Source organism: Myotis daubentonii, chromosome 11 (genome assembly GCF_963259705.1).
Source record: "Myotis daubentonii chromosome 11, mMyoDau2.1, whole genome shotgun sequence".
NCBI classification, from domain to species: Eukaryota; Metazoa; Chordata; class Mammalia; order Chiroptera; family Vespertilionidae; genus Myotis; species Myotis daubentonii.
The window spans coordinates 59,033,599-59,054,591 of NC_081850.1; positions in this window are offsets into that span (position 1 = coordinate 59,033,599).

The window sequence follows — 20,993 nt, forward strand, 5'->3', positions numbered from 1 at the left end:
TAAAGGAGTTCATCACCGCCAAACCAGTATTATATGAAATGCTGAAGGGTATTCTCTAAGAAGATGAAGAAGTAGAAAAAGGCAAAGATACAAAATTATGAACAACAAAGTGACAACAAATACATATCTATCAACAAGTGAACCTAAAAATCAAATGAATAAAAAACCTGATGAACAGAACAGACTGGTGAATGTAATGGAATTAGGGGCATGGAAAGGGAGCAGACTGACAATCCTCCGGGGGGGAAGGGGTTGGTGGGGGAAGAGATTGGACAGAGAGCTTATACCTATGGATGAGGTCGGGGGTGGGGGGAGGCCTGGAGTGGGTTGGGAACTGGGTGGAGAGGAGTTATGGGGGGGAAAAGGAGGAACATCTGTAATAATCTGAACAATAAAGATAAAAAAATAAGCATGAAAATATTTTAGTAAAAAACTGAACTTTATTCTCTGATTATTTTCAGCCAAAGATAAAAAGAAAGAGTATATCTAAGCAATTTTAATTATATAAAGACAGCTTAATAAAAACAAAAACCTTCCATAAATGCATTATGCCCTGTTAGTTGTAAATTTCATCTAGGTCAATGAAATTTATGTCCCAAGGAAAATCAGCAAGAATTTTCAAATATGCATATATTTATTTTTTTATTTTTTTTATTGCTTAAAGTATTACAAAGGGTATTACATATGTGTCCTTTTTTCCCCCCGCCCTTGACAATCCCCTGGCCTCCCCTACCCCCCAGTGTCTTATGTCCATTGGTTATGCTTATATGCATGCATACAAGTCCTTCGGTTGATCTCTTACCCCCCTCTCTCCTGCCCCCCAACCCTCCCCGGCCTTCCCGCTGCAGTTTGACAATTTGTTTGAGGCAGCTCTGCCTCTGTATCTATTATTGTTCAAAAGTTTATAATGGTCTCTAGTATCCATGAATGAGTGAGATCTATTTATTATTTTTTAAGTCCAGAAAATTTCAGGGTTAAAATTATTTCTCTAAAGATTTAATTTTTAAGAAAACAAAAACTTAATATTTGCAAAGTAATATTTTCCAAATTGTGTTCCATAAAACTCGGGCTCCAGTCAATACAACACAACCATGCACACAAAAAAGGGTGAGTTGTGAGAAGTATAGATACAAATCCATTAATACATGTGCAGTTTTAGGTTTTATTTATAACGTTGAGCATTTCCCCATGTATTTGTACTTTTTCTTTTACATGTATTTATATCTATGTTCTCATTTTGGTTTTTCATACTCATTAATTCTCTCATATGGTTGAATGAACTAGCTCCCAGTTACCTTTTTTTTTTGGACAACGAGTAGCTCATGGACACATTTATACATGAAATTTTGTATTTGCATTTTTTTGTTATTTTATGGTTTTTATTTTTATTTTTGTTGTTTGTTATTTTATGCTTTTGGCCTGTTGGTTTCTTCTTTCTCCTAATCTTAGGCTAGCATTGAATTTTAAATTGAGAGAATTTCAAAATATAACCGTATGCTGGTTTTAATCACTTTTTTACATACAGAATTGAATAATAATTATAAAACAAAACTCATAGTAAAAAAGTATATAAGATAAATAAAAAACCACAATTCTACCCTATTCCCACACCAGAAGCATAAATGCTCTGTGTGGCATGTATTTCCTTCCAAAATATGCTCCCCATTATGTTTTGGGGATTATGTTTGCATATCGTATATGTGTGTAATAAAAGCACCATGACATCCATATTTGCATGTAAAGCTTTTACACTGAACAATATACATTGAACAGCCTTTTCATGTTTAGTGCACACTATCCTAACTCATTGTTTTTAATGGTACCATTGTACCTTTATGCAATTTTTGGACCTGAGGTAGGGTTTCCACAGTACAGAATTCCTTTAGTGTGAAAAGAATCCTTTGGGGAGGGTTGAAAAGAAATCAGTATGTTAGAGTCCCCAGGAAGGTAAGAAGAGATGGAATACAGAGTCCAATTTAGAAGATGGCCCAAGCTGGTTTGGCTCAAGTGGATAGAGTTGGCCTGTGGACTGTAGGGTCCCAGGTTCAATTCTGGTCAAGGTCACATGTCCAGGTTGTGGGCTCAATCCTCAGTGGGGGACATGCAGGAGGCAGCTGATCAATGATTCTCTCTCATAATTGATGTTTCTCTCTCTCTCTCTCTCTCTCTCTCTCTCTCTCTCTCTCTCTCTCCCTTTCTCTCTAAAATAAATAAAAATATATTTAAAATGGAAGGTGTGTTTTGTTACCAATAGTGATGGAAGAGTTGGTAGAATGGATTTGGATGTTCTTGTGTAAGTTTAGCTAAGCTGCAACTAATTTCCCAGAATTTCTTCCCTTTAAGGTTTTGAGTTAAGGTGGGCTTTAAGAGAAATTTGTGTGAGATTTGGAAAGTGGAAACTAAGGAGCTGCCATTGTGCCCTGCAGGTTGGTAGCTCTGTTACAACTTGTATACATTGTAGCTCATTTGCTTAGTTTACCTTAGTTGGGCAACAGCCAGCCTGGAACTCCTTTATCTCCTGGTGGATCTCCTGTCTCTTTCTTCAGTTTCTCCAAGTCCAAGTCCCGGGAGAAGTGCATGTGCAATTCTGTGATGAAGTTATCATTTCCTACAGGACACCATGTGACTGTTGTTGTAGATGGTGAGAGATAGACATGGGTTCCATTGTGTGCTCAGGACTTACAGTGTATCCCTACAATCTCCTACTTCTTCTTTCTGTCCAGCTTCACTTCCAGTGACTGACCCAGAGAAGTACAGTGATTTCAGGCCCTTACCAAATTCAGAAACAAAAGCTTCCATTGAATTATCCCCCAGGTACAACAATTGCAAAAAGGTACAGTCACTATAATAAGTCCATTATTCTATACTAGAGGCCCGGTGCACAAAATTCATGCAGGGAAGCGGGTGGTTCTTAGCTGGGCCTGCACCCTCTCTAATCCGGGACCCCTTGGGGGATGTCTGACTGCCGGTTTAGGCCCAGCAGTCAGACATCCTTCTCACAATCCAGGACCACTGGCTCCTAACCACTCACCTGCCTGCCTGCCTGATTGCCCCTTACCACTCTGCCTGCCTGCCTGATCGCCCCTAACTGCTCTCCCCTGCTGGCCTGATCACCCCTAACTGTTCTCCCCTGCCAGCCTGATCGCCCCTAACTGTTCTCCCCTGCTGGTCTGATCGCCCCTAACTATTCTCCCCTGCCAGCCTGATCGCCCCTAACTGTTCTCCCCTGCCAGCCTGATCACCCCTAACTGTTCTCCCCTGCCTGCCTGATCGCCCCTAACTGCTCTCCCCTGCTGGCCTGATCACCCCTAACTGTTCTCCCCTGCCAGCCTGATCGCCCCTAACTATTCTCCCCTGCCAGCCTGATTGCCCCTAACTGTCCTCTCCGGCCAGCCTGATTGCCCCTAACTGTCCTCTCCGGCCAGCCTGATCGCCCCTAACTGTTCTCCCCTGCCGGCCTGATCGCCCCTAACCGCCTCTGCCTCGGCCCCTGCCACCATGGCTTTGTCCAGAAGGAGGTCCAGATGTCCGGTCTAATTAGCACGTTACCCTTTTATCAGTATAGATTACTTACTCACTGTGGCTCTGCCTCTTGAATCAAATTCTGCCTATGCAGTTGTTATGCTCTGATATTTCAGGAGTGTTTTTCTTGTAACTCAAGCAATTAGTAAGAGAAAGCCAATTCAAAGTGGCTTAAAGAAGAAAAAGATGCATTGTTAACTGGAAATTACAGAGTTGAGATGACTTTAATCACATCTGGCTCAATAGGCACAAAAGATGTTATTAGAGCTCTCTCTGTCTCCATTTCTTGTTTCAGCTTCCTTTTTGCATTGGCCACATTTTCATGTCAATTTTCTCTGTAAATGACACTTGGAATCTCTAGTTTTGTATTGTATCAGATTAGCAACTATAGCAAAAAGCAGAGGTACTGCTTTTTCAATAGTTTTAGCAAAATTCTTAGGGCGACTTTTCATTGGGCCATCTTATGTCATGGGTTCCTCCCTAAATCAGTAGGACAACACTATGGAATGTGTTGATTGACCACACTTGCATCATCTAGGACTATGAAATATTACACAGCTAGATGTATTTTATTTTATTTAGCTATATTGTTTAACTCTACATGTTTGTTTTAATGGTAATTCATGTTTAGGTGAGAACAAGCCTAAGCAATTTTAGTATTTCCCCAAGCAAGCAGTTATGGGCAATCAGGCAGGCAGGTAGAGTGGTTGGGGGTGATCAGGTAGGCAGACCAGCTGTTAGGGGTGATCAGGTAGGCAGACAGCCCCTCACAGGGCTGGCCCCACCTCCCAGCAAAGAAAGAGGGAGGCCCAGGCCAGCCAAGCCATCGCACCCCAGCCTGTCACTTGCAGAGGGAGGCCACGGATGGCAGGGGAGGTGGGGCAGCGTTGCACAGATGGCAAGAAGTGGCAGCAGTGGGGGTGGGGCCAGCTGCCTGCAGCCGGGGAAAGGACAGCCCCAATAGGCCCTGATCTCAGGCCAGGCCTAGGGACCTTACCTGAGGGGTCCCAGATTGTGAGAGGGTGCAGGCTGGGCTAAGGGACCCCACTGGACCTCTAGTCTATACTAATAGAAGGGTAATATGCTAATTTGACCAGGAGACTTTCTGGGAGATCTTCTGGACGTCCTTCTGGACAAAGCCATGTGGCAGGGCTGAGGCAGAGGCAGTTAGGGGCAATCAGGCTGGTGGGGTGGGGGGCAGGTGGGGGCGATCAGGCCAGCGGGGGGGCAGTTGGGAGCAAGCGGGGGGGGCAGCTGGGGGAGATCAGTCCGGTGGTGGGGGGGCAGTTGGGGGCAAGCAGACTGGTGGGGGGGACAGTTAGGGGTGACCAGGCCGAAAGGGAGGGCAGTTAGGGGTGATCAGGCCGGTAGGCAAAGTGGTTAGGGGCGTTCAGGCAGGCAGGAGGGGAGCAGTTAGGAGCCAGTGGTCCTGGATTGTGAGAGGGATGTCTGACTGCTGCAATCAGACATTTCCCAAGGGGTTCAAGATTGGAGAAGGTGCAGGCCGGGCTGAGGGACACTCCCCTCCCCCGTGCACAAATTTCATGCACCAGGCCACTAGTAGATATATAAAAGGCTATGATGAGCTCAGGGAACAGTGAATTCTTCAATATTACTGAGATGTAGAGTTCATGAGAAGTGCTATAAAATTAAAATGAAAAGGGGTCTCATACCTAATAATGAAGGACGCTGTGCATCATCCAAAGGAGTGTTAATCTTATCTGGCAGGCAAATGGCAAAAAAGCACAGAAACATATTTTTAAGCTAAAGATTGGCATTGGTGGATTTTCATTTTACACTAATACTGGTATGCACAATGGAAGATGGTGGGATTAAATTTAGGGGGACAAATGATCTAATTTAAATCTCTAAACACATAAGAGAACATTTTTTATCAAGGAAGTAATATTTACATAAAGGCATTTGAGCACCAACCTATGAACCAGGAAATCACAGTTCAATTCCCAGTCAGGGCAAATACCCGGATTGCAGGCTCAATCCCCAGTCGGGGGGCATGCTGAGTTTGATAATCTGGTCTTTCACCTCATGTAAACAGATAGCAAGCATTTAAAGCAAAGTGTTTTTCTGAACAATGTGTGGCCTTTGATGGACGTACTATAGCTTATCTCCTCACTTCTCTTTGTGAGAGGGCAGAGAGCTGCTTCCCTACCTTCAAGCCAAGTGGAGAGGGCTCTTAAAGGGACTGGGGGTTCCTCCCAACAGGGAGGTTTGTCCAAATCACCCCAATAAAGTGAAGAAACATTTAGGTTCTCATCATTACACCAGATGGAGCTCAGTGAAAGCCCTAAATCAAGCATGTCAAACTTGCGGCCTGCAGGCCGCATGCAGCCCACAAGGAATGTTTTTGCAGCCCAGCCAATATAGCAGTGTGTAAGAAATATTTTAATAAAAATTTTGTAACTTAATTTTTACAATATCCTGTTATACATAATTATTAATAATGAACTACAACGTTCACTAGTGACTGATCACTATAATCATGTTGCATTCATTTTCCTTACGCACCTTACACACAGGTGCACCGTTTCTCTCCACTAATACTAGCAGCGAATATTTTAGCAGCCAATTGCCACATCATTAGTTTCGTACTGACTTGTTGGGTGTGCACAACAGGAAATATTTCACTTTCAGAGAACAAGAAAAATAGGTTTATTTGTGTTACGCTTATTAATTTGTGCCGTTATTCAGTGTCTGGTGAGTTAATGTTCAAGAAAAAATATTAATTTTTATTAATATGTTCTATTATTTGCCCTAGCTGGTTTTACTCAGTATATAGAGCATTGGCCTGTGGACTGAAGGGTCCCAGGTTCGATTCCAGTAAAGGGCACATGCCTGGGTTGCAGGCTCGATCCCAAATAAGGGGGTGTGCAGGAGGCAGCCAATCAATGATTCTCTCTGATCACTGATGTTTCTATCTTGCTCTCCCTCTCCCTTCCTCTCTGAAATCAATTAAAATATTTTTAAAAATAAAATAAAATGTTCTGTTATTTTTTGCTATTACTCATTTATTTCAGCCCTTTGTATTCAGCATGTCTCTATCGAAATAAACCTATGTTTCTATGAAAATTGAAGCTTTTGTTTTTTGCGGCCCACAGAAACTTAAACCTTGTTTACTTGGCCCATGTTAGCCTTTGAGTTTGACATGCTTGCCCTAAGTGAACAAAACATAAATCTCCTGGACTCTGAAAGCATCCAGTACCTGAACATTGAGAAGTTGCCTCTGTCCCTCCTGGTGAGTTCTCAGGCAGAGCGGCTACATATGGCAGGACTAGGGAAGAGGGCAATAGTGGACGCAGCTGGACTCCCAGCATTTCAAAGCTTACAGGGGCCAAGTGGCCTCTGAGAAATGTAGCCTGGCTTGAACTATTGTTATTGTGTTAAAATACAATAAAATAGAGACCAGGCTTGAAAATCACCCAAGCAGATAAAACCATTTAAGCCATTTAAGCAAAATTAAATTAGCTGATTTCATGAACATAAAGTGAAACTTAATGTAGGTTATTTCTTGTAAATGCCTCTGATAACCATAAAAGAAACTTAAGTCATCCTCCAGGATAGTATAAGATGATCAGCTTTAACCAGTGTCCTGCTGTCTGGAAACCCCCATTGTAATAACCAGTCATCATAAAGGTTTAACAATGTCCTCTCTTTCACTTTGTACACCATCCTGTACCATCGAGCCTTAGAGCTTCATATTGGTTTCAGATTTGAAGACTCTCCGTTTGTGAACGGTTCTTTTGTGCACAATAAACTTGTACTCCGTTCTATTTACTGATCTGATTTTAATTTTGACCAAAGTAGCACACAGGAGAGGGTATGCTGGTATGGAAACACCAGAAATATGAAGCCATGGACAGAACAGATGCTGATGCAGAGGTGGTAAGGAGGCCACAAAGGATCAGCAGGAATCGCTTCGCCTGTGTCAGAGAACTGGGCTGTGCTAAGGCAGAACTTGCAAAGAAGCTACGCACATCTGCTCAATGCAAAATCATTGTCAAGCCTCCATAATACACTGTGAATCAAAAAGCAAGACCCAGAAGACTATATTAATGAGTCCCTCTTACGAAATTCAAAATCAAGAAAAATTAAACAACATATTTATTCATCATTCATATACGTATATGTGATAACTTTTAAAAAGGGTGGGGGAATGGCAAGCATAAAATTTAATATAGTTATCAGCTGTAGAAAAGAGGCAGGGGACAAACTAGAGGAGGACCACATAGGTAGAACTAAGTTAATATTATTGCTTAAGTTTTGGCTTCGGTGGCAAGTTTAAGGGTACTAATTATATTATTGACAATAAATAAATACATGATCAAATGAATAAAAGTCCTTGCGCAGGCCAATTATTTAATATATCATAAACCAAGGATTATTATTAACCTGTTTCTGCTCACCAGAGATCCATATTAATAGTTGTCAATTATCCTAGATGTATTATAGCAGATGATGTTAATAAACTTTTATATCTATGCCAGTCTGTACATTGAGACCTTCAGGTTATGTGCTGCCCACCAGCTGCCTCTCAGTCAGCCTTTACCTCAGCTTATGCTGCTGTGAACTCATTAATTTGCCATTTGGTGAATCATATGTGTTCAATGACTCTTCCTTCAAACCAGTCTTGACTGCTATAAATTTTCCAGAGATTTCTTAAAAATCCTTCATTGGTTTCCATATTTCTTTGATCATTTATTCACATTTTGGAAGGTCGAGCAAGTGGAAACCACAGACAAAAATCACCATGTTTGTAGCAGAAATCATCTCAATCCAAGTCTTATTCACTTCAAAGTTTTGTTTTTCATCAATGCCTAATTGAATAGATCCAAGAACTAAATCAGCTATTTTTGAATTCTTGGTGAATAGTAGTAAGTTCCCTTTCTTCTTTGAGTTTTCTTCCTTCTTTGGGTTAATCCATTTCAAAGAGGTTTTTGAACGGAAGAGCTGAAATAGTCCTCTGCCATTACTGTTGTTGCCTATGCCACATCCCTGTAAGTTATAGACGGCTAGCAGGCATCCACTAGGTTCTTCTCCAATTACATGCCCTGCTTTGGGGTGGGCAAGGGAAGTAGTGTCATCAATCTATTCTCTTGTTTGCACTCAATTTGAGCCCTAGTATTAATACATGAGGAAACCTCCAAATTACACTCACAAAGGGCTCCAGACTAGCTGTTCCCTCTGGCAGGTGCGTAGTTGCCCCAGGTATCTGTTTGTCTAACTCCTCCTCCTCTTTTAAGTCTCTGCTCCATTTTCATCTTCTCAATGAAGTCTATCCTGCCTCACTATCCATACCACAAATTGCCTTCTCATTCCCAAGACTCATAACACCACTTTATCCTGATTTTTTTCTTTTGCCAAAGGACTTAATCACGCTCTTAATATCTTTATGTTTACCATTATTTTCTGAACCCTCCAATTAAAGTGTAAGCTGCATAAAGGCAGGGATCTTTGTATCTTTTATTTACTGATATAATGCTAGCACTTAGAGATCTTCCTCTCCTCTAGTGAGCACTGAATAACTCAGAGCAGAATAAATATATGAAGATTGCAACATATTCATGGCAGCTTTCCCACTTTCCAGTGATGCTTGTTTTCCTTTTAATATTTTATGGTATATGTTCCTTTCAATAGGACTCTGGAGTGGGCGAATTATATCTTCTTAATAGAAGAGTTTCCATTGCCAAGTAACCACAAAAAGATTTTACATTGCCATCTTACCAAAATGCCTTGTAATTTTATCATTTCTAAGTAAACCTAAATGATCTACATGCCTCATAGGTGCCTTCCCATTGGAAAGGCACAGGTTAAGCACATTTATTATAAAAAATAGTATGTCATCTTGTTAACATGGAAACAGCAAGAGTTGTAAGTTGGAGGACTTTAATTGCCTGTGGCATCAAATAACTTTAGCCTGATGCAGCAAGTCTTCCTCAAGGAGAGATACACAAATAAGTATTTGTGCTGGCTCATTAGGGAAACCTCTTCCAGGCAGAAGAGTGCAAATATAATGTGATTTTCTGCTCGTGAGACCCGGCATTTGTAAATTTCTTGCAGACCCCCTTACCCTGTTACCACAGAGCCTTGCTCAGTTAAGATGGCATTGCAGGCATGCATCCTAAGGTGTGCAGACAGGAGATCTTGATTAAAGTTTTCATATTTTCTGAAGTCTTGGATAGCAGAGTTATAGGCAACCTCATGCATTTTGTCATTTCTACAGCAGGATGATCTCATGTGTTCCATTTGTATTCTCCCCCAATGTTATTTTTAAAGGGTAATTTTATCTTTCATTTGGAAAAGACATCATGCCATTATATTCATATTCTGATGACATTTACCTACCTTGTAGGGCGGGTTCAAGGGTCACATCACCTAACTGGTGAGAAGTGCTCTAAAAATTGTCATCCAAGTATAACATGACATTTTACTTTTGGGTTATTGGTAGCACTCTTCTATGAGAGGAATTTCCTACCCACCATATAACTTGGCGCATGTTTTAAGAGTCCTATTTTATTAGGTCATGCCAAATTCCTTATCATCTACTTGAATACCTTCCATAAACAAAATTAAATAACAGTGCATACCACTTTGAGAAAATCATTAAATTTAAAGCATAAGAAATATAGATGCTCCCCAACTTACGATGGGGTTATGTACTAATAAACCTATTGTAAGATGAAAATCGATATGCTTTCACTGCATGTAGCCTACCAAACATCATAGCTTAGCCTCGTCTACCTTAAAGGAGCTCAGAACACGTTAATGTTCTGATCGGCAAAATGATCTCACTGCTGCTACCCAGCATCATGAGAGAGTGTCAGTCCCCACATCTCTAGCCCAGAAAAATATCACAATTCAAAATTTAAAGGATGGTTCCCACTGAATGTGTATAGCTTCACACCATTGAGAAGTCAAAAATCTTAAGTGAAATGATTGCAAATCAGGGACTGTCTCTATTTTATATTAAATTAGATTTTTATTTTATGATAATCCATGTATCTGAGATTAAACTAAAATTTTTCTGAACAGAAGTATTAACATTAGCAGCTCTTAAACTTTCCCCTTTTTAAGACCCAAGAGCTGTCCAAATTATTTTTAATTTCTTGTTACTAACACAAGTTGAAATAAATAGTACTATATTTGTAATGATTTTTACAGCATGTATGGCTTCCCATTGTGCTTATTGTAGCATTCAGATCTCAGCTAACCTAAAGATGAGCTAGGCATGGGGGAAAAAAAAAAAAACTAGTTACATGTGTAAATTTATGGATCAACTTTTCATGGATAATAAAGACTTTAAAGTAATAAAATCCTGCAATGATAAAATGCAGAATTTTATTCTTGGTTAGGGAATTGAAACCCCTAAGGCTTTCTAAAGTAAGGGCATGGAAAATTTTCCAAGTGGTTAAAAAGTACCTTGAGAAATTAAGAATCACTTATGAAATTGAGTATTAAGATCTTTATCTAAACTGGCAAAAGTGATAAAAGCATAATATTTCTCCAAAGCTGGAAATGTGTAAAAATGATTAAAAGTATTTAACTAATTTGTTAAATACTTTTGCAATACAAACTATGGACCTCAACAACAAAACCTCAGATATAAAAAGTGTCATGAGCAATATTACCTCTACCTTAGTGAATAAGCTGACATCAAAGATGCCTCGAAGGTTTAGCTGCTGTGCTGTTTGCTGCTTTAGGTCAAAAAGCTTGAACCTCTTGCTTTCAGATATTCTGAAGTGTGAAGACATTAATAAAAATGTAGGAATTTATTCTCAAAATGTTCCCTGTCAAACCTCATGAGAAATGTTATGCACAAGTATAAATGCTTCCTGCTAATACAGTTGTGGATACAACTTTTCTTATTATCATAATGTATTATAGCTGGCTTCACGTGTGGCATCATGTACCTGTGGGCACATCTGTATGCAGAGTGTTAGAAGGGTCTGCCCCAAGTTCTGAGAGCTGCATCAGGCCATTATTTCTGACCTGAGTGGAGTGGTAGGAGGTAAAGCATGCCCAAGGAAAAACCAATTTAACTACCTTCTGCTGCCTTTCAGATAAATAAAAGACCTAGGTTGCTGAGAGTGAATGTCCTATAAGTACCTTCTAAAAATTATAAATAACATTCTGTACTTCAACAGGGCATACCTGGAAAATACAGTTGCCTGAATGGAATGTCTAGCTTTAGACATGTAGGAACGAGTCATATGTGATTGCGTGATAGGGGGCGGCTTATTTAAACTCAAAATTCCTAGGGAAAAAAGGCATCTTTTGGGTCACATCACTCAGTCATTTTTCTTGGTCTGCTTAGTTTGATTGCTTCCATGTAATTCTAGCCTTAAATTTAAAGAGAAGAAGTAAGGTTCTCTGATGATATAGAGTAAAATTGGGTTTTAAGGAATTAGAAATAAGAAATATCTGCCCGCGATAAACCTAAGGCTAAAAGGTAAGTCTGGAGAAATGGATAAATGGATTTAATTCCATTTCTACAATAATTAGTTGTTTAAAAAACAGGTTATTGAAATGAACTTTGCCAATACCCACATATGCTAAAATAAGATAAAGTATGAAAAGAATCCGAAACTCGAAATACAAGGTTATTTTTTTTAATTCCTCAAATGTTTTGCATTTTAATACTGATACCCTTTCCTCTTAATCTTTTTCCTATAGCCAACAAAGGCACATTGATATCAAATTCATTAAAGGATTTTATAATATATCATGAATTGTTTAGAAAGACCAGAAAACCAAAAATTAAAATGTGTTTCTGACCATTACATTACTTGCTCTAGAAAGGTAAGATGCTGGCAGAATGAAGTTTTTAGGAAAATGAACCTCCTTTTGCTCACCAGGCTTCAGCCTTGGCTTAGGAGTTGCTTGGGGCCTTCTGAGTAAACGTGAGAGGTGCCAGGAAGAGGGAGGGAATCCAATAAGAAAGAGCGCTGGGCACAGGGACAAAGGGGGGGGGGGGCAGTGGCCCTCTGCGAAGATTTTCACTTTCTAAGAAGTTGGGGAGTGAAAGTAAAGTTGTTGAAAAACAAGCCCATTTGCCAGAGACCTTCCCATCCTGCTGCCTAAAGATGCGGCAGTGAGACACGCCAGGCATATTTCTTGTGACAGAGTAGAGGATTAGGTACCGGTTACAGACAGCTGTAAGCGCTCTGATGTCTGTGTTATCCCAAAAACATGAGCATGCCAAAGCAGCAGACTTTCATTACTGATTGTACTTTGTAAGCCCAGCTTCAATAATCTTGCTGGGCTCATTGATTTCTACCAGCACCCCTGAGTCTGTTATGCTGCTACAGACAGCCCACCTGTCCACTTTTCTTTCTTTGCCATCAATTTTTAAAAAGCATTGATATCAACTACTTCATCATTCTTTGTCAATTCAGCAAGTTTTAAACTTAACATTCAGGACAGAAAAATCTCTTTTCTACTTATGACAGAAAGCACTGAATTATTTTGTATTGATTGAAGGTGTTTTTCTTTTCTTCCATGGAGCCATCACAATGAAACTACCTTTTGTATAGCAATGTACAGTAATTTTTTTTAAAGGAGACATCATTGCACAATACAAGTGCACAGAGGGGTGGAGCTGGAAACACTTGTGTTTGTGTCCCTGACCTGTTTCTCGGTAGTTGTTACTCATTATTCTGTCTCCATAGCCTCTTCATTAAAAATGGAGATATTGATCCAAATGATTTTCAAGACAGTCATAACGTAAAATAAGGGCAGATGAAAAGGTTTTGCAAATAAATTGAAACATTGTTTTGAAATGCAACTTGTTTAATTAAGATAATCCTATTGATTCACTAACACTGTATTCTAATACATGCCAAACACGTCATCCTTAACTTTCAAGACTGATCTAAATGCAGCCAACTAAAGTACATACCCATGATTTCAGATTATGTGAGGGAGGTGTTTTCTACATCTCACCGGTGGTGGAGATAGGCTTTGTGTCCAGGTCTCCCAAAGCCAAGATGTTTGGTTTTTTTCCCCCCACGTAGAGCATCGCACCTCCCAGAGATGCTGTTTTACACAGGGGTGGAACAGAAGCAAAACCAATGTTGAGGGCAAAGACCTGCTAGTCTCCAGGTCCAAACACAGGCAAAAGAGGTTAGAAGCTCTAACTTTGTGTAATGATAAGGGTGGAAAAGTCCCCACGTTTGGTGCAAAACTGCAAAATCTCATTACATGATGCTAAGGAAAGAGGTAAAATTCCCTCAGGTGAGCCTACAGAAAACTAGGAAGAAGCAGGAATGGCCTTACCTTTGTAACTGAGCCAAGCTGACCACAGTCCACCAACTCCTGAACTAAGCCAGTAATGCCAGGTTTGGGTTTAGTGGCACTCAGGAGGTGATATTCAGACCCAAAAATCATTGGCTGGAGTAGTTCCATTTCCACTAAATGATGAGAAATTTTTAAATAGTGTTGGTCTCATCCTAACAACAAGGAAAAGCTCAACAATCTACAAAATCCTATCTATTCTTGAACTCCTGAGATAGATGAGATCTCAAGACAACCAAGTGGGCTAAAATCGAGGGAGAGGCCAATTCCTCCAAAGAGACAGGGAGCAGTGGCTTCCCTGCTGCAAACCATAAGGGAGAGGTGTCAAGTCAAGCGCCACACAACCAGAAAAGAATATTTTGGCTAAAATGTTTAACAAATTGCTGAAGTTTGATGCTTGCCAGGGACATTGAGAAATTGAAGTCAGTGCTGCCTTGAAGGTATTGATAGTAACAATAAAAATTAAAAAACAGTTAGCTTCTAACTAGATTGACTCACCCCACATACAAAGGACCTACCAAAAGAAGAAGTATGCCCATTTCCATGCATAAATACTATGTATTTCAAAATCTACGGTTCTGCACTCAATGACAGGAGTTCAATAAAAAAACATGAGGAAAAGAAGCAAGAAAAATAGCTTGTTGTCAAAAGGCAAAGCGATCAATAGGACCAGACTAAAAAAATGACCCAGTTACAGGAACTATCAGAGAAGAAATTCAAATTAGTTCTGACTAACATGGTAAAAAAAAATTTGGAAAAGGTGAATTGTCATTACATGCACATATGGGGAGTTTCAGCAGAGATAGATAACCCATTGGGAAGAAACAAATGGATATCCTAAAGATAAAAAGTGTAGTAATAGAGGAGAAAATGCCTTTGAAGGACTCCTCAGTGGACTAGACGTAGCCTAAGGGAAAAAAAAATAATGAACATAAAGAGAAGGTGTAGAAATAACCAAAACTGAATCACAAAGAGTTAAAAACAACAACAACAATAAATAATCTAAGAGCTGTGGAACAATATCAAATAGTTTAACAAACATTTACTTGGAATCCCAAAAAGAGAAGAGAGCAAGAACAAGGAAGTAGGCATTTAAATTATTAATAAAAGAAATGAAACTACAGATCCAATAACTCAGAGAATCACCAAATAAAATAGGTACTCACTCCAAAAACACATCTAAGCATATCATATTCTTTATCTGTTGAAACCAAAGATAAAGAGAATATCTTGAAGGCAGCTCAAACAAATAAAAAGAACAATATTGCATACAGAAGAACAAGAATAAGAATTATTGTGTCAGAAATTATGTAAGCCAGAAGACAGTGGAATTACATATTTAAAGGTTTGAAAAAAAGAAGATAACTTACCAACCCAGAATCTTATAGAGCAAAAATATCATACAAAAATAATGGTTAAATAAAAATATTTTTAAACAAACAAAAGCAAAACTAACAGACCTCCAATATAAGATATGTAAAAAGAAATTCTTTAACAGAAAAAAACATATAACACAGAAACTAAGATATTAAAAAAATTAGTTCTCTAATCCTAGCCAGTTTTGTTCAGTGGATAGAGCGTCAGCCTATGGACCAAAGGGTACCGAGTTTGAGTTCGATTCCGGTCAAGGGCATGTACCTTGATAGCAGGCTCCTCCCCAGCCTGGGCCCTGGTCTGGGCTTGTGCAGGAGGCAACCAATCTATGTGTTTCTCTCACATCAATTTTTCTCTCTATCTTCCCCTCTCCCTAAAAATCAATAGAAAAACATCCTTGGGTGAGAATTAACAAAAGAAAAAAATTAGTATCTCAAGAAAATAATAAAATGAAGATACATTAAAGTATATTTTTTATTGCAATAGTATAAGGCAAAAATAATACCAAAGTAATATGGTTTTATAGCATATGTTAAAGTAAAAAGTAGATAAGAAGAGAAGATTAGATAGGAGGGAGAAATTGGAAGTGTATTGTGTAAAGTTTTTATACCATTTATTAAGTAGTTTAATATTATTTGAAGACAAATGGTGATTAATTAGAGATGAATGTTATAACCCCTTTTCTTTTTAAAAAAAAATATATCTTTATTGACTTCAGAGAGAAAGGGAGAGGGAGAGAGAGATAGAAACATCGATGATGGGAGAGAACCATTGATCAGCTGCCCCCTGCAAGTCCCACACTGGGGATCGAGCCTGTAACCTGGGCACATGCCCTTTCCAGGAATTGAACCATGACCTCCAGGTTCATTGGTCGATGCTCAACCACTGAGCTACACTGGCCAGGGGCATAAACCCTGTTCTTTAAAGAGGCCACACAATTCAGAATGAATTAATTTAATCCCATTGTTTTCAGCTCCACCCATTGACCCTGCGTCCTGTTATGCAGAAATTCTCTTAACTGTAACTCCTTCTGTAGAATTGTAGAATTTGTCTTTGGAAAGAAGTAGGCAGCAACATAGTATAGTCATTAAGAGAATGGAGAGAGACTGACTGGGTTTGAACCATACATAGCTCATCACTAACTATATGGGTGACCTTGAGTAAGTTAATTTTTTTGGGCCTCAGGTTCCTTACCTGTAAAAGATAGTGTTGATACCCTTAGGTTTATTAAATAAATAAAAATATGTTTGTAGGGCACCAAGAGTAGGGCCTAGCACATAGTGAGTATGAGTACCATGGTCAGTGGTACATAAATTACTCCCTAGACAAACTTTCAAGTAGTCCCCCAGTTTTCTGTCCCAGATCTCACTCTTCTCTTCCAAAGGCAGGGTGCTGCCATGCACAGAGCTTACTGGAAATGCTCACTTTCATTTTTCAGGGCTGGTATTTGTTTATCTAATCGATACTCAACCTCAATTTCTGGTCAGAGCACATTCTGTACAGATGTTAAAATTTTGAAAACCATCCTTAGGCAAACCCCTCTTTAGACTCTTAAGTTTTATCTTTTATTCTTTTTTTTTTCTTAGATTCCTAGGTTCAGCTACCTCTTCTTTATCTGGTTTTTGTCTTCCAACATTTTTAGAAGTATTTCATCTGCAGGTCTCTCCCCCATTCTCATTGTCCATTATGAATCAACAAAATTTTCATTCATGGGCTTTCAATTTAGTAGTGATTTTTCAATTTAGTATTAGTGATTAAATATTTAATCAGAAATCAGTACGTCTTATTGTTTTTCCTTTTCAAAAGCTTCTCAAGATCAAATAGGAGAAATGGGATTTGTTTGTTGAGACATGCACATGGTATATGTGTTCTCACATGTATGTATATGTCAGCTGCAAAGTCTTAGGACTTCAGGGGATGGGATATGTATCAGGGATGAGGTGACTGTAGCAATGAGTTTACTGGCCTCCAAAACTCTTTTCCTCTCCTCAAATAGCAATGCTCCTCTTTTATTGGGTTTATATATTGCTTTTCCACTTAAGATTATATTTGAAGGGAAAGTTATTTGATGGAATCACTAGTGTTAAGCTTCATGGTTACCAAAAGAACAAAAATAATATAAAAATATGATTGTGAGCAAAGGTAGTAATGGTACATTTCCTGAGGATATAGGAAATATATACAGGGTTCAGTCATGTGGGAAATATACTGGTGGTCCCCAGAGTACAAACTACTTGCTTGATGTAATTGGACACAAGTTCAAACCTATTAATCCCCTACAGTTGATATTTCAGGTTGAATACATAAAAATATGGAGTGAGCAGTCTGGGAAAGAGGCAGGGTGTAAGGGGGAAGAAGGTTGAATGTATGCTACCCTTCACAAGAGAAAGCGAGACCAGAAGGCTATTTGAAACTATCCTGCTCCCATTAAGAAACCTAACAGTGGTTCTCAACCTTCCTAATGCCACGACCCTTTAATACAGTTCCTCATGTTTTGGTGACCCCCAACCATAAAATTATTTTCGTTGCTACTTCATAACTGTAATTTTGCTACTGTTATGAATCATAATGTAAATATCTGACATGCAGGATGTATTTTCAGGGGTCGTGACCCACAGGTTGAGAACCGCTGGAAAGACCTGGTAAAAAGTCTTTAAACTATTGTCACATTGACACGCTTATAATTTGAATGTGTTATATCCAGTCTATCTTCTCAGTAAAACTTTTTATTAAAAACCTTCTGACAGCCAGTTTGGAGAATGTGGCATGACACAGTAGGTAGTGGTACACAATAAAGAAGAAGAGACGGCCTGCCCTAGCTGGTTTGGCTCAGTGGATAGAGTGTCAGCCTGCGCACTGAAGGGTCCTGGGTTCAATTCTGATCAAGGGCACATGCCAGGTTGTGGGCTCAATCCCTAATAGGGGGTGTGCAGGAGGCAGCAGATCAATGATTTTCTCTCATCATTGATGTTTCTATCTCTCTCTCCCTCTCCCTTTCTCTCTGAAATCGATAAATATGTATTTTCCAAAAAAAAAAAGAAGAAGAAGAAGGAGAAGAAGGAGAAAAAGAGACAATAGACTTAGGCACTGATGCCTGTAGTAGGAAAGAGAAGGGGAGCCCTTCATGCTGGTCTTGGCGAGTTCTCAGAAATGCCTCCAGTTCAGGAACTCTGAGTTGTACAATTCTTCTGCAGAAGCTCACCTTCCTGAGGATGAAGTACAGCTTTCTCTATGATATTAGTAAAAATAAAACAGTTAAGGCACATGATCAGTAGATAGTATTAAAGTGCTTAAAAATACACGTTTTTATTCCACTCTCTTCCTGAAAATATTGAATCAGCTTTGAATAGCAATGTGCATAGGTCAGCAGATGCTCCCTCGATTTTAATGGATTCATTTGAAAGAGCAAAGTGCACCGGGTCTGAAATTAATTTAGCATATCATTTGTCTTTTATTCTGAATTCCCCCAAGGAAAAGAAGTAAACAATACTTTGGACCTGCCAATTCTGATTCGATCCATATTTTTAAAGCCCTTTCTCATGGTTTATCATGTGGCTGCTTCTATTACTCTGTAGCAAGAGAAAAGACAGATCACAGGTAATGTCACTGACAGGTTGCTGATGTACTTCCCACATTTTCACTGTTAAAAAAAACAAAAATAAAAATAAAAAGGAAATATGAAAATTTGCTTGGTAGGGGAAGGTAAGATTACAATAAAAATTATTTTAGTAAAGTGTTTTTCAAACTAGCGTTCACACTCCAACTGTGGATTACAAAATCAATTTAGTCGCTTGCAACCAGAAATTTTGTTTTAATAAAGTAGAATCAAATTAAGTCAAACCAAATAGAATCTAGAATAGAGTAGAATAATAATGCATCTTAAATGTATAGAGTTGTATCAATTAAAACATTTGTTTCCTTGTGAGCGTGTTTTATGAATGTGTGTGTGTTGCATCAAAGTGTAAATGTGTTGTGAATAATAAAGTTGTTGGGGAAAAAGCTTCAGAGTAATTACCCCTAAATTGAAGTATAGCTGAGGTGGATTAGTGAAAATTATAGATGAATTAATGTATAGAACTCTGAAATAACATGATCAGAAAGGAAAGGGATTGGCAAAGATTTCTGCCTTTTCCTTTGATGAGTAAGAAGTTTTCCACTGGATTGCAATATCCACAGAAACATCTCATTATTCTGAAATGACAAAAAAAAAAAAGGAAATTATATTTGTGATTTTTCCAGAAGCTCCCTGGGAAATCACAAAGATATTTTTGCATGTAATAGATATCCTAAAATCTTAATTTTATCGTTTTCTAAATTTAGAGTTTGATTTTTGGGAATGCAAAATTAGAAGCACTTTCACAGATTCGTGCACCTTCCTGACTTAGAATTGTAGGTGACTGAGGAATTACTTGATTACCTATTTAATCCAACTGATACAAAATATGTAAAAACAAACATAACAGGCGGCACTATTATAAAGTATCTTAGTTCCTTCCTAACTGAAAAACCTTAGTTATTTGTCCTTCCTTGTATTATTTTTCCTTCCTTGACTTTCAAGGACATAACAACAATAACATAAAGCACAGAAAATTACTTTAATAAGAAACAGAATCTCTTTTATGTAGGCAGATTACACAAAAGGTAAAGAACACCTATCCATATCACAGGTTAAGACTTTGATTAGCATACCAAGGAAGCCAGCTCATCAAAAATTAAGCAAATATTGCTAAAATTTTAATGTATTCTGTGGCTTACTTGCATACTCAGGTAATCTGAATCAAGGCAAATGAAATTCACTTCCAAATTGTCCTTCGCTTTGTTCTTTTGTTGGAACAGATTGACATTTCATTTTAGAACAGCAATTCTCTTTCAGTGGGTCTGCAAGATCAAAACTATTTCCACTACAACATGGCGTGTTATTTGCCTTTTTGTACTCCTTTGCTCCCGAGTGTATGGCAGTGGTTCCTAGAGGCTACATAACATGTGAAATCCCAGAAGACCGAATACAGAAGCAGATATAGAACCCAGCTGTCTTCTGTTAAGTAAGACATTTAAGAGATTTTTTTTAAATGCCATGCTAATCACAATTTTTTTTTTTTTTTTGCTTTGGGAAAGAGTTATTTCTTCATAACACTAGTAACTTTTGTTAACACAAAATGAATTCATCTTGTTTTTGTTACTTAATTGCTAAATGTTTTTCTCAATTTTAATTTTTGACAGTGCAATTTTGGTAGTTGTAATTCACACTAAACCCCACATAAAAGAAAAAAATTAAGGGATCTCAATAATATTTAAGCATGCAAAGGAGCCCAGAGACCAAAAAGTTTGGGAGCTGCTGCTTTAGGGAAAAACTGTTTTCCTTGCGGGGTGGGGAAGAGGCATGCACAATTAAATTTCTCTGTCGTGAATCCTCTTTGTCTCAACTGTTCATATTCAGTATAACTTTTACCCAAAGTCACTGACTTCTATTTTACAGAGAAAATTGGAGGGTTGGTAATTGAGAACTGTCTATCAAACACAAGCATTCTAAGACTTGCGAAGTTCATGACAACAACACACTTTCTATACCCCCACCCACATTCTTTTTATACCTTCTTTTAGCGGAAAATAATGAACATGTTCAAGTAAGAGGACCCCAAAATAGTCTTTCTGCAGCATATGAAAATAAGAAGCAAAAGTATATAATCTTAAAACAACTCTTAAGAATCAATGTTTGTTATTCTGTTTTACTTAGAAGAAAGTATCTGGGTATATAATTTTATTTGTTATTTATAGGAAGATGAGTCAAA